Source organism: Lonchura striata, chromosome 1, assembly GCF_046129695.1.
Source record: "Lonchura striata isolate bLonStr1 chromosome 1, bLonStr1.mat, whole genome shotgun sequence".
In the NCBI taxonomy this organism is placed as follows: domain Eukaryota; kingdom Metazoa; phylum Chordata; class Aves; order Passeriformes; family Estrildidae; genus Lonchura; species Lonchura striata.
Window position 1 is genome coordinate 45526871 of NC_134603.1, and position 12816 is coordinate 45539686.

Below are 12816 nucleotides of genomic sequence, written 5' to 3' on the forward strand. Positions count from 1 at the left end.
TGGCACTGCAATCCTTTAATAGTGTCATGATCCAGCTGTAATAAATTCCCTTCCTTATTCCATGTAACTCAGCTGGATCATGTAGGCGCCCTCCACTAAATACACTGAGACTTTGCTGGTGCTCTTGTCATGGTAGGCTACAGACTGTCAGTAATCCCTTTTGCATTTTTGGTTTGTGTTTCTCATAAGACAACTGGACCCAATAAGTGAAATAATTTTGAAAGATTCATTGAGCTAGCAAAGCCAAGTGTAAATCGGATTCTTTAGTCTTGTAATATGAGCCCCAGCATGGGGAGATTTGGGCTCTTCCCCCACTCCTGATGGCAATTCTGGTAGAGAAAACATACAGGCCATCTGAAAAATATATTGGCTTCTTGCATGGAGGCAAATAATATTAATCTCAGCCTTTTTCTGGGTTTATATCCTTTCATAGATGAGGTCCCTAGTGCGGACGCAACTCCACACCCTAGGACTAAGTCTTGTTCTAGTTGATACAAGGATTTAGTATTACTGCATAAAAAATACAGCAGCTCACACTTGGACATTTCATAATCATAAGTTTGTGCAGCAAGAAACACTGTTATTTCCCTTTTTCCTTTAGGTCTAGAGGCTTCTGGAGATGTTGGTTTGTGTGCCCCAGCAACATGAGAGTTTTGGTCATGTCAAGGAGCATTGAACAGAGGAAGGCAATTGGATTTCTGGATGATGCTTCTTTATACTGAAGGAAATTCCTGTAATGTTTCCAACAATATTGTTTCTCTCCTAGGTTGTTGCTTAAAAATATGAAAAGCAATGTTCTGGACAAACAGTGGGCACTTGTTTGCCCTGTTTTTGTCAGTCAAATTTGTACAGAAACTGAGTACAAACTGCCAAATATTTAACAGTTCAACTTTCTTAAAGGAGATCATGAGAATTGTTTTAGTCAATGTTAGGGGAAAAGATGAACTTTCTTTGTCATATATATCAGATTGAACATAATCTTTTTTATTTCTTATTTAATATGATACAAACTTAAATATTAGCTGTAATATATAAAAACATATTTCCATTGGTCTGCAAAGTACGATTATTCTCTAAGTCATCCTTGTGCTAGGTACACATGTGCAAAATTCCTGAAATTAATGTCAGCACATCTCCAGTGTCATCACAGGAAATTTGAAAGCAACCATCTCTACAGAGACATTTACTTTCTTACTTTTTGCTGGCAATGAGTCTGTGCAGTCTAGCATATTGAAACCTAGAAGAGCAGAAAGGTATTCCAAATCCCAGGCACTCAATGAATGAGATGTGAAATGAATTTATTGTAGATCAGCCCCCCGGAGGCTTGTCACAATAGATAAGGCAAAGTGGATAGATGCTGCATTAGTTCATGTATGCTTCTGAGTAGCAGTGCTAATAACTGAATCACAATTTCACTTCAGGACACCAGGCTACTATATACTGTCCTCCTTTGATCTCTTCACCCATTCCAGCAAGCTAGGAAAATACCATAATAAAACTTCCTAAATACATGCAAGGAGAAAATTGGTAAAACCTTATAAAATAGCCAAACTATTCCACAAGCAGCACTTACTATTAACCCCTTTTAGCAGAAAAGTGCCAGACATAATTTTTATTTCTAGTCCTCAAGACATGTAAGCCTATTTTCAATTATTTGTATATGGAATAGCAGTAAAACTTCATATATGACAGACTGTGTTTCTATTTTAAAAATTCTCTCATTTAACTCTTGTTGAGAAGTTGATGTGGCGACACCCGAGCTGATACTTCAGGAGAAGAGTATATTTAACTCAGACCACAGCAGCTCATTTATTTTTGTTCTTCATGAGAGATTAAATACATAATGACTGGAGTAGTGCTGAGGTGTTGCTTTTCACCAGCTCTCAGAGGCTGTATGGGAACAAGATTTGGTTTTGGCTTCTGTTGGCAGTTGTGCCAATGTTAGCACTTCCAAAGACCTGCCTCCTGCTCAAATCTCCAGGTAGGAAACACCACTACTGACAGCAAACATCAGCTTTGCAGCTGACCAGACCCAAAGATTTAATATCAGAAAATCCCAGGGAGTATCAGCTGGTCTGGTTACTCTTCTTCCCTCTACTCCAAAACATGTTTTACTGTAATCCCAGGAAACATGGATGAGCAGTTCTTCTTGAGACATTCTGTTCCTCCAAATTCCTTTGATTATTGATGCTGTCTCTGTGCAAGTCACACACCATTCAGCTGCCCTGAGGCTTCCTTTACCTTTTTGAGGAAAAAAAGTACACAAGTGGTTACTCCTGTAATTATGGAGTTTAAAAATTCCCAAAAACTTGCAAGTCTTCAAGTCCTTTTTGTGAGTTACTCACATGCAAATACTTACTACATTTTTAATTTTGTACAAATTATAGGTAAATTATGGACTGAACATTTTAATGCTATGACTGTGATTGTGTGTGTGTGTGTGTGTGTGTGTGTGTGTGCTCATTCCAGCTGTTTTGATTCACTTCTGCACCACACAGAAAATCCCAGTACATAATGCACTGGCAGTGATTTTAGATTTAGGGCATTTTATAGCTCAGCATTTCAGCTGAACAAATGAAGGAGGGATAACACATATGTTATTATTGCCTCTAATCTGAACACCCAAAAAGTGACTCCTGAGGAAATCACTGCCTTGGCAGTCAGAGGTAAAATTACAAACCATCACCACTTCTAACTGGCTTCTTGCTGTGGTAAAGTAAAAGGAGGAAAAACAAAATTTCATCTCAATCTGGTTTTTTATTTAGTATAAATTCTCCAACAGGTGGATTCTGTAACAATCACAATCCGTGAATGATGATGTAGATACAAATAAAATTACTTTCCAAACCATCTGCATGCATACAAGTAAATAGAGTTCTAGTTGAGCCTTTTTTTGTGAAAGCTCTGTGAATGTGCCAAGAAAGAAGTATGTTTCTTGACTCTGAATAAAAGCACAATGAAAGATGATTAAACAGTGATTTTCAGGTGAAAGAAAAGACTATATAAATGAAAATCCCTCTTGCTCTTAAGAAAAATGAGATCTGAAATGCTTTTGAAGCCAAGTTCTGGAATCAGAATGCTCCAATAAGTCATCATTTGAGAGATTAACAAATTGTTCCATATCACCATCCTATTTATTTCTAATGAGATGATTGACATTATAGTACCAATTGTCCGCAATTTTGCTTTGGTCTTACAGACATCTTGTTACCACAAGCTGAAAATTTCCACTTCAAAAGAAATCCTCAAATCTATGTTAATTCTTATTCTGTTGATCATTATTTGTTTTTGGTTTGCATTAAAGGACAGATTTTCACTTCTATTAACTACATATTTTGAGTGTTTAGATGACATCTTTCCACTGAGTTGGTGAACAAACAGATTTCTTTCTGCTTGCCAGGTTCTCAGGTCTTTGTTTCCCATGTCAAAAAAAAAAAAAAACACAAAAAAAACCAGCAAAAAAACCCACATTTTTTAATGCCTATTTCCCATATAACTTAAGAACTCTAGGGGTCTATTTCTCTGGGAAATTAACTGCTGTGTGGATAATTTGCACACATCTCTGTTGATAAACACCATTTCTGCAGTATTCCATTTTAACAGTGAATTAAAAAGAACCCCTAAGACCTTAGGAGTTACAACTCATAAGGAGAGATCCCTGCTTGTGGTTTTACAAAGACTTTAATGTATATGAAGTTTTCTGTAACTTCATATACATTATGTATATGTTGCTACTTTTCATTTCTCTAATGATTACCTAGGGTCTTCAAAGTGGACATAGTTTCCTGCTTATGTAGTGGTATGGCCAGCACTTTTTCTGTACCCCAGCATAGATGGTCCATTACACACAGAGGCCCAGAATTTGGTTATTTATTTCTAAAAGGTAACCTTTTTTCCCTATTATCAATGGCCCTTGTTTCATAGGCCACTGCTCTACAAGCTTATTCATTTTTCACTGATCTAGATGTTACACTGAAATTAGATCACTGGTCTTTCACCTCTCTGGGGCACTCTGTAAACAGCCATTAACTAAAATGCACACAAGCAGGTAGGCATGTAAATGCATAAACAAAGACCCTTCGAAAAACAAAGTGATTCTTTTCTCCAAGAGAATTTTCCTCTCCTTCTCTACTTGAGAGTTTGCAGATATGAATATAATTAAGTTATGAATGAAGTAAACAGAATGAGTAATTAAGATTGTTTTTTGTCCTGAGGCTGAGCTCTCCTGGTGACCTGGGTGACCTGGTTATGATGTTCCATATTTTTCAAAATCCAGGTGGTTTTGTGCTCACAATGCTAAGGATAGGATTCTTATGATTCATGTGTTACTGTCACTGTGCATGCCTGCTAATGGAAAACATATAGGATACAAGGAAATGTGCAGTAACTTGGGTGTCTAACAGCTTGGAAAACATCCATTCACTTGTCAAGTTCTTCATGGAGAGTAGCTGGAAGTCTTGTCAGCAACACTTTGTTCTCTAATGTACCTAAGCTTGCTTTATTGCTGCTTTCTCAGATAGACAGGTACAGCTCAACTTGAATCATGGTTTGGTTTTTTTTTTTGTTGTTGTTGTTGCTTCAGATTGGAGGGTTTTTGTGGTTTTTATTTCAGTGCAAACAAGCATGTCATCGCTGTCCTTTTTCCATCTCTAGTGCACAATCTAAGATTACTGAGATAGCATTTGTGGCAACAGAATAATCTTAAATAGCATTAGTGATACAAACCATTTTAACTTGCCAGCAATGAGTTAGAAATGTCTGGATTTTAAATCAGGCATGTGGCAGTAGTATAGAGCATGCATGCTGCTCAGGATGTCCTGGGGGCTGTGAGATCAATTCAGCTTTGCTCAGCCGTGTCAACAGCGGCTATCTAAAGATGCTGACATGGCTCAGCTTGATAGGTTGAAGAAATTTAACTGCTTTGATAAGGTTAAAGGGGGAATCCAGGCAAGAATAGAAAACAAAACAAAACAAAACACTGCTTAGAGGCTTGACTACACACTGCAGCAATCCATTGACAACTGTGTAAATTATAACCAGTGTAAATTACCTTTCCTCCAGAAAAAAATAATTAACCAGTTGTGTATGGAAAAGAAATCAGCTGGTATCTATAATCAGTCCTACTCTATCTAGTGTCAGGCAATGACACCAACAAAACAAATTACATTGCTGTTCCTGTCTGTATCATAAGGCCTATCAGTGTTATAGAGCTGAGAGCTTCAGAAGAGGCAAAATTTTATCCTGAGTTTAAACTTTTCTACTGGAGAAGAACTCAGCAAATAGGTTGAGGGATTTAATTTTTTTTTTTCCCCCGTGGAAGAATTAAAGCAGTGGCTTATCACAAAAAAATTAAAATTATAGAGCTGCAGGGTAAAATTGGAAGACCACCTAAACAGTGCAAGGGTCTTCATAGTAAGACCTTTGATAAATTGGTTTCAAATGCCTTTTTGTATGCACACAGTTCCAGTATGTTCTTGAATTATTTAAAGAGTGTATCTGTTTGTCAGTCTATTGACTTGTTTTCTAAATGAAAGTTAGCTTTTGCTGAAGAACTTGCTAATACAGTGTTCCTCTTGAAATTACTCTTGTCTGCAATCCTCCCTCAAAAATAAAAGAAAAAATACATTCTAAAATTTGTGATTTTTAGCCATCCACCACACATGAAACATATACACAGGAATATTAGGCATCTGCCATTACCAATTACAGGTATTAAGCCTGTCCAGAATGTTTAATTTCTTTCAGTTTTCACCAAAGCTCATGTCCTTTGAACTATTTCTAGGTTTTGTGGTCTGCAAAGAATAGTAAGCAAAGAAACTATGCAGCATTTGATGCTTGGCACAGACCAGGCTGGCCTTTGTGAGTCCTGACACTTTTTCCTTGTCTGACAAAATATGGTACATGGAGAAACACTAACCAATAGGAGGCAGCTGAGATTTACAAAATTAAGTGGGAAACTAAGTTACAGATCAAACCAGTTGCTAAATTCAAGAAGAATTGAGTGCTTAGAGGGATTGAATGGATAAAAATGTATGAAGTGTTAGGAGAACTTCAAAATAGGCAGGAAATAATTTTTAGGGAGTTGCAGGAAAGGTCAAGTAGCTGTAACCCAACTTGGGATAACAAGTAAAGAACTGTGGGCAATGCAATATCTTCTGGATAGCAGAATGATAAAAACCTGTGCTTTTGAGATTGGACTGGACCAGACAAAATTATGTGGGAAAAAATATGGTACTGGCAGAGATTCAGAGATCCATGCTAATGTCTTTTAAATAGGTCTATGATGTGAAAATCCTTGTACATCTAACAACCTCATGTATTGAAAATATAGATTAATAAATCCTGTTAAAAATCAGAGTTGTTAGGCAAAAATATGGATTGGAACTAAAATGCATAGGATCACACAGTGCATATTTTGTTCAATATTACGTTGAGGTGGCTAAATCACAGATATTTCAGAGTTATGATAAAATGTCTTTAATCATGCTGGTTATAATTTGGGAGAGTGGTTCTTTTACTGATATAAGAGGTTGATGTAGTGCTTTTATACTGAACTATCAGTTTAAAATCACATGGTGCACACCATCAGCCTGTTCAGACTAACTTTCATAGAAAGGTTTAGGAGCTTATTTGGTTCCTTTTTCACTTAGAGATTATTTTTTATTGTTTTTTTCACTGGACATTGTGGCATAGGAGGGAATACTTTAATTTGATAAATTTTAATTTTGGCTGATTTTTTTTCTACTGGAAAATCTGAAGCAAAGCAGGTGTCATTGTTCCCTGAAGATCTAAGAGAATCAGAAACTGAAGCTAAACATTAATTAGATTTGTTAGAATAAATTTTAGGAGATATAGCTCAGAAGGAAATTATTCTTGTTTTCTTGTCTGCAGAATAAAAGTTACAATGATTCATATATTGAATAAAATAAGTGTATATCTCAAATGAAATCACTTTTTTAAAAAAAAATTATTTTATTTTATGACAGAGTAGGGTGCTGACCTTCAGGAAGCAGGCTGGATATCTAGAAACAGGTGCCCTTGTAATTTGAACTACAACCTTGACACTACTTTAAAAAAGCAAGAGACATTTACAGCCACTTCAGGGAACGCATCTTATATGAAAGCTTGACCCTGATGCCAAATCTCTTTTTGCTGGGTAACCTTTCAGGCAGCAGAAGTTACAAAACAGAACAGAATATGCTGTGACCTTGTCCACTGAAGTTCTTGAACTGGTTTTCTATTATTTCCTACATTGCAATGATTCTTCTGATATTACACTTAAATGCCCTGAAGATCAGTCAGTCTGCTCACCCAAGAAAATACTGATGGCATCCATATCATGTTAATCAAAATGTTAATGTTTCATTTAGTCTCAAATTTCTTTCTAGAAATAAAGAAAAATGATGAGGAAATTGTCATTAGTCCAAGACTTTTTTGTTTGATTTAAATTCTTGCCATTCCCACATCAAAAGGCTACATTTTTATATAGGTGCCATTACATTGTTTGTTTTTCTTTGTGTGTAGCATATATTCTCATGTTGACTCCCCATAGTGTTAACCACTAAAATAATAATGCAATTATGACTTAGTGTTGACTCTTCAAAAATGTTTCAATACTCCCAAATCCATCCTGAGCTGCCACTGGTTTTGTGAATATACTTGGTTAAACAACTCCATTGCTTTCATGTGGTATTCCTCTTGCAAAATGCAGATAATGATGTCTGCCTCTTTTGCTGATGCTATATTGGAGCAAGATAATACACATACATAGTTTAAAAATAGCAAAGGTTTGGCATTCTCACAGCTGAGAATTTGAGGTGCAAGTATAATTTAAAATGTAAAAATAAGTGAGGAAATATGGCTGGAAATATATTTAAACATACTTACCTAAAATATAACATCCAAAAATCACAGAAATCACTGCTGTCTGGGTTTTATTGTCTGGGATTTTTACCTGAGACCCTGGAGATGTGCTGCAGGAATTCCTGCTTCTGAGAAAAAATTCATTCTAGATGTAATCCCAATCTCTTTATCTTGATATGTGTGATTCCATAGGGACACAAATGCATGTACAGTTATCAAAATTTATAAAAGTAACTGTCAGGAGCAGGGGGTGCCAGTCACATCAACACACATTTTTGATTTGTTTCTATAATCCTTTAGACAATCTTTGTTTATTTATCCAATCCTGTGAATTTTTAGGATGCATTTCTTACTGTAGCAGAACTGTGGCATCCCAGCAATGACACTTCCCATTAATTTTAAAGGAGCAGCTGTATTAGCATTTTTAAAACTTTGTCCACTTTTTTGAGAACATAGCTTTCTTTTCACTTTCATTTGTTTAGCCCAGATGAAGAGGTTTCTGTAACTCTTCTATTTTAAATCTACCAACTTCTTTTCTCTAAGTCAAGATTTCTTAATTTCATTTTTTTCTATTTTCTACAATCCTGTTGGTTTGGTGTAAAATAAAATAAATTGTGCATTTTTGGAAGATTTAACATTGTGCTTTGCCTAGATTCCACTTCTCCTCCCACATTATAACATTGTTTTGAGTAGATGATTTTAACAGTGTCTTGAGCTTCCTAGTGCAGCAATTGTTCTTTTGGATGATGTAGCACAACTCTGAAAGTTGTGAAACTGCCATTTAAACAGGCATCAGCTACATGTGTACCCATGGGCACCACAGAGCTTTATGAAAACTCTGGTTGTTGAGTCTCAGATAATAAATCCAGGAGGAAAACAAGATGAAAAATTGCTTAAATGATCAAAACAGAAAAGATGAATAATGACACAACACTGAGAATTTATGATTATTGAACCAGTAACAAAGCACACTTCTCAGTTCTCCTCAAACAGACCTTGTCAGGAAAACAAAGCAAGTCAAAACCAAGCAGCACAGAAAGGTGTTTCTCCCAGTTTTGATCCTTTGCCTGCTACTTTGAAGAGTGAGTTGCATAATAGCTTGAACGAACTGTTAGCATTTTAATTATTTAAAAGGTCATCAGTGCGTGGGAGAGCTACGCTAAAAGCTAGAAAAGGTTTTTCAAATCAAACAGAAAAGGCAGGAATAAACTACAGGCAAACCTATAAAGGATAGCTGAAGAAGAGGAACAAACCTTATGGAAAAGTCTGCAAGGGACCTCTGCCCTTGACTCATTCACTTGTCAGTGGCATTGAAGAACTACTCTGGATCTAACCATGTTTACAGTATCAGCACTAATACTTCCTCATTTAATAGAATATAACTTGTTTAAATTTTATCAATCCATCTGCTGATCCACTGATTTAATATCCAGTTACCTTTGCTAATTTTAGAAGCCTTATGGTAAAGTTATATTTTCTAAAGAGGAAGAATGACCTATAATTTTGACTTGTGTCAGAACCTGTGCCAGTTTTAATTAGAAAGTAGGAGTTAGTTCCGAGACTAAAGTATTCTACACATCTAGGAAATGTAAAGTAAATTAAAAGAAAGTAACTAAATGGTGAGTAACTGCTACTGACAGAAGAATGTTCAATTGCTACAGAACTGAATTTCCATATTGCCATAGAGTAGATGGCAATCCTCCCCTTTACTAGAATGTCTGCAAGAATAAGATCATGTTTTATGATAAAAGTAGTACAGCATGATACTCTGAAATACCTCAAAACCATAGAGATAAAAATTTACATAGTGCTTGAAAGAACTTGCTAGAGTGCAAACAAAGATGTACTAGAAACTCTAAGTATCAAATAGAAGTATGGTATTACAGACACAGTTACACAACAATGGTAGTTGAGCCTGCATATGTGTGAGATTCCAGTATTTTCCTTTCTTAAAAATCCCTGCAAAATAAATTTAAACCATTATTTGGTTTCCCCTTAAGACTCAAACACCATTTTACCGGAAGAGAGGCACAAAACTTACCTATGCTTTCTTAAAGCTTTGATGTATTTCAGGTAGCTCCAATAGAAAGATTTAAGCAGTCAGCTCAAGCTGAACTCACTCCTAGAGCTCCTCCACAGACATGGATGTTCAGCATCAATGCTCCAGGTCTGGCCCACCTAACTGCCACTGCTTTCTTCCTGAATTTGTTCCTGAAAAAGGCAATGGCTAGTGGAGAAATATTTCTCATAAGAATTAATATAATCACAGGGAGTGAGGGTGGGATGCACAGAAGGTGCAGACAGTTTAAGAGAAGGATGAAGAGGATGGGGAAAGCAGGAGCAGAGCCCTGCTGTATTCTGAGCAACAGATCTGAGCAGATCACAGAGCTGAAATACCTCGGATGCTTCACCTCTACAACTGAACATACAGTTGTGTGAATCCTTCAGAATAAGCACTTTTGGTATCTCTAAGTGCACTGTGGCATTTCCATAGTTGCTATCATCTTCTTCAGATGAGCCATGAGTAATTAAGAGCGAAGGACAGAAAAACAGGGTAATGATGATGATAAAAAACTCAATGATAACAAAGAAATGCCAATGATAGTGGGGTGCTGTTGCAATGCCATTGCTTGTCTGTGCTCCTCTCTCCAAATATAAGCAAATTTAAAGCTCTATTTTGCTCTTGTATCTGCATTGCAGAAAAATAACAATATTTGTCCAGGGAAGGAAATCAGCTCTCCATCCTTTTCAATTCAGAGAACTGAACATAACTTTTGTGGTCTTCCAATTTTGGAGAACTACCTGGGTCCTCCATTTGCAGATGGCAGAGTCAGTGGAGAAGGACCTTTGCAATGGGTCTGGGCACACAGATCCCACCAAATCTTTTAGGAAGTGACTTGGCTTCTCCAGGTGTTAGGTCCAAGAGAGTATCTCATTTAGAGGTTTCCTGTGAGGTAACCACAATAGTTTCATAAGAATTTTTGGTCATGGGTTTAAGAGCAGGTTGGTGTGAGTAGTACAGAGAAACAAAGTGCTATGTGGGAAGTGAAGAGTGAGAAAAGGCTGAAAATTTCACCAGAATGAAAGCATGATGGGTGAGGCATGGGAATTTGGAGGAGAATTTAGAGGTACATAAAGGAAAATACAATATTTTGTTATATACACCTGGGTTTATACTGTGGTGAGCATCCACATCTAATACTAAAAAATGTGTCCTGCATTTTAATTAAAAAATGGCACACAGGTCAGAGAGTTCTTGTTCTTTGCCTCTCACTATTTCTTGATGAATGACCTATTGGAAGCTATAAGAAGAGTACAGAGATATTTATCTCCTTACAGACCATGTATGTCTTAATCCTTCTCCCCTAGACTATTGTGCCTAGGGTCTTATGAATTTCTTTTTCAAGGTGAAGCTGCCTTTCTTACAACGAAATTTAAAAATAGTCATGAACTACTTACATTTCCTCTCTGCTAAGCAATCTTGCACAGCTCAGTGGGGTCAGTGGGGTCATATTTTCCAGGTTCTAAGAAGAAGCTTGATGTGCATAGATTTATGCTGTTAAAAGTGAAAACCTTGCACCTACATCTGGATTGCAGAGCTGGTGTTTTGTTCAGCTCATCCCATACTCCCCAGCCTTCCAGCAGTGCATGAGAAGGGAGTGCAGGTCCCTCCCAGCTGCTATGTTCTTCCCCAGGGAAATCAGGACAAGGAAAACAAGCAGCACCTGGGATTCTCCCTGGCACAAAGACATCATGTGGCCAGCAGATATCACACATCTCATGGGACAGATGTAACAGGGAGTGAATGAACCCTGCACTGTAGTTGTGCCCCAGTGACTTTGTACGATTTCAGGTTTCTGCTGATGCAGCTTTGTTATTTAAAGATGAATATGCTCCCAGTGCCTGCCTGCCTTGCCTTCCTTCCAGCTCAGTTCAGGCATATGTTGCAGGAACTTGATTTTATTCAGCTGAAGCAGCTGTTCAAACAGTTAAATCAGAAATCTCCCCTTGTAAGGCATGATCATTGCCCTGTGTCTGCACAAAGGTGTGCATACACACCCCTGGCAGCCTGCTCTGTCAGGCACACAGACACTGGCCCTCTGTCCCCTTACACTTCAGCCTAAACTTGCCTAGAGACTTGGAAAAATCTCCTGACAGTGTCCAGAAAGAGATAACACACAGGATACATGGCAGAAATATGCAGAGGCAAAAGAAGACTGACCCATTTACAAAGTATCAGAACAGAATAATACCTGGATGGGACATCTGACTCCTGCTACCACTGCAGTTTTGCAATAAACGTTGTGCCTGAAAAATATTGTCTCCACTTGCTTTTGTTTCAGATTTAATAAAGGAACAGAAGAATTTGGGTTGCTCCTGATTGTCTCCACAAGTCCATAACTGAATTTTCAGAGGAAAAGCTGTCAAGTCTGGAAAAATGTATTTGTTTCCTGACATTTGTGTCAACACTTGAGTTCGTGCTGCAGCATATATGACCAACATTTTCTATGAGAAGAGAGGTTAACTATTGTCTAGAGGAGTTCAGGAATAGAGTATGTTGTGCCAAGAGGAATGCTGAGAGATGGAATGGCATTGAATAATTACACATATGTTGTACTTTTACACAAAGCAATAAAAAGTAGGCATGCTCACCAAGGAACATGCCTTGTGGACCTTCTGTGTAATGGAGATAATTAGGAAAAAACTGCAAAGCAAGAAAATTAATGACTGATCAATTAACCTCCCCATTGTTATCAAAATGAATTACTTAAACCAGAGTTCCACTCAGTGCAGCAGCTGTGGGTAACAACTATTTCATATTCAGCTTGCCAAAGACCTGCAAGGGCTGGAGGGTTCAGAGGCACCTCTGGAGCTCTGAGCACCTTGAAGGCCAGGAGCAGTCGATGTGGGGAGAGGGCAGAAATGATGGCAGGCAGCACCTCAGGACATGTG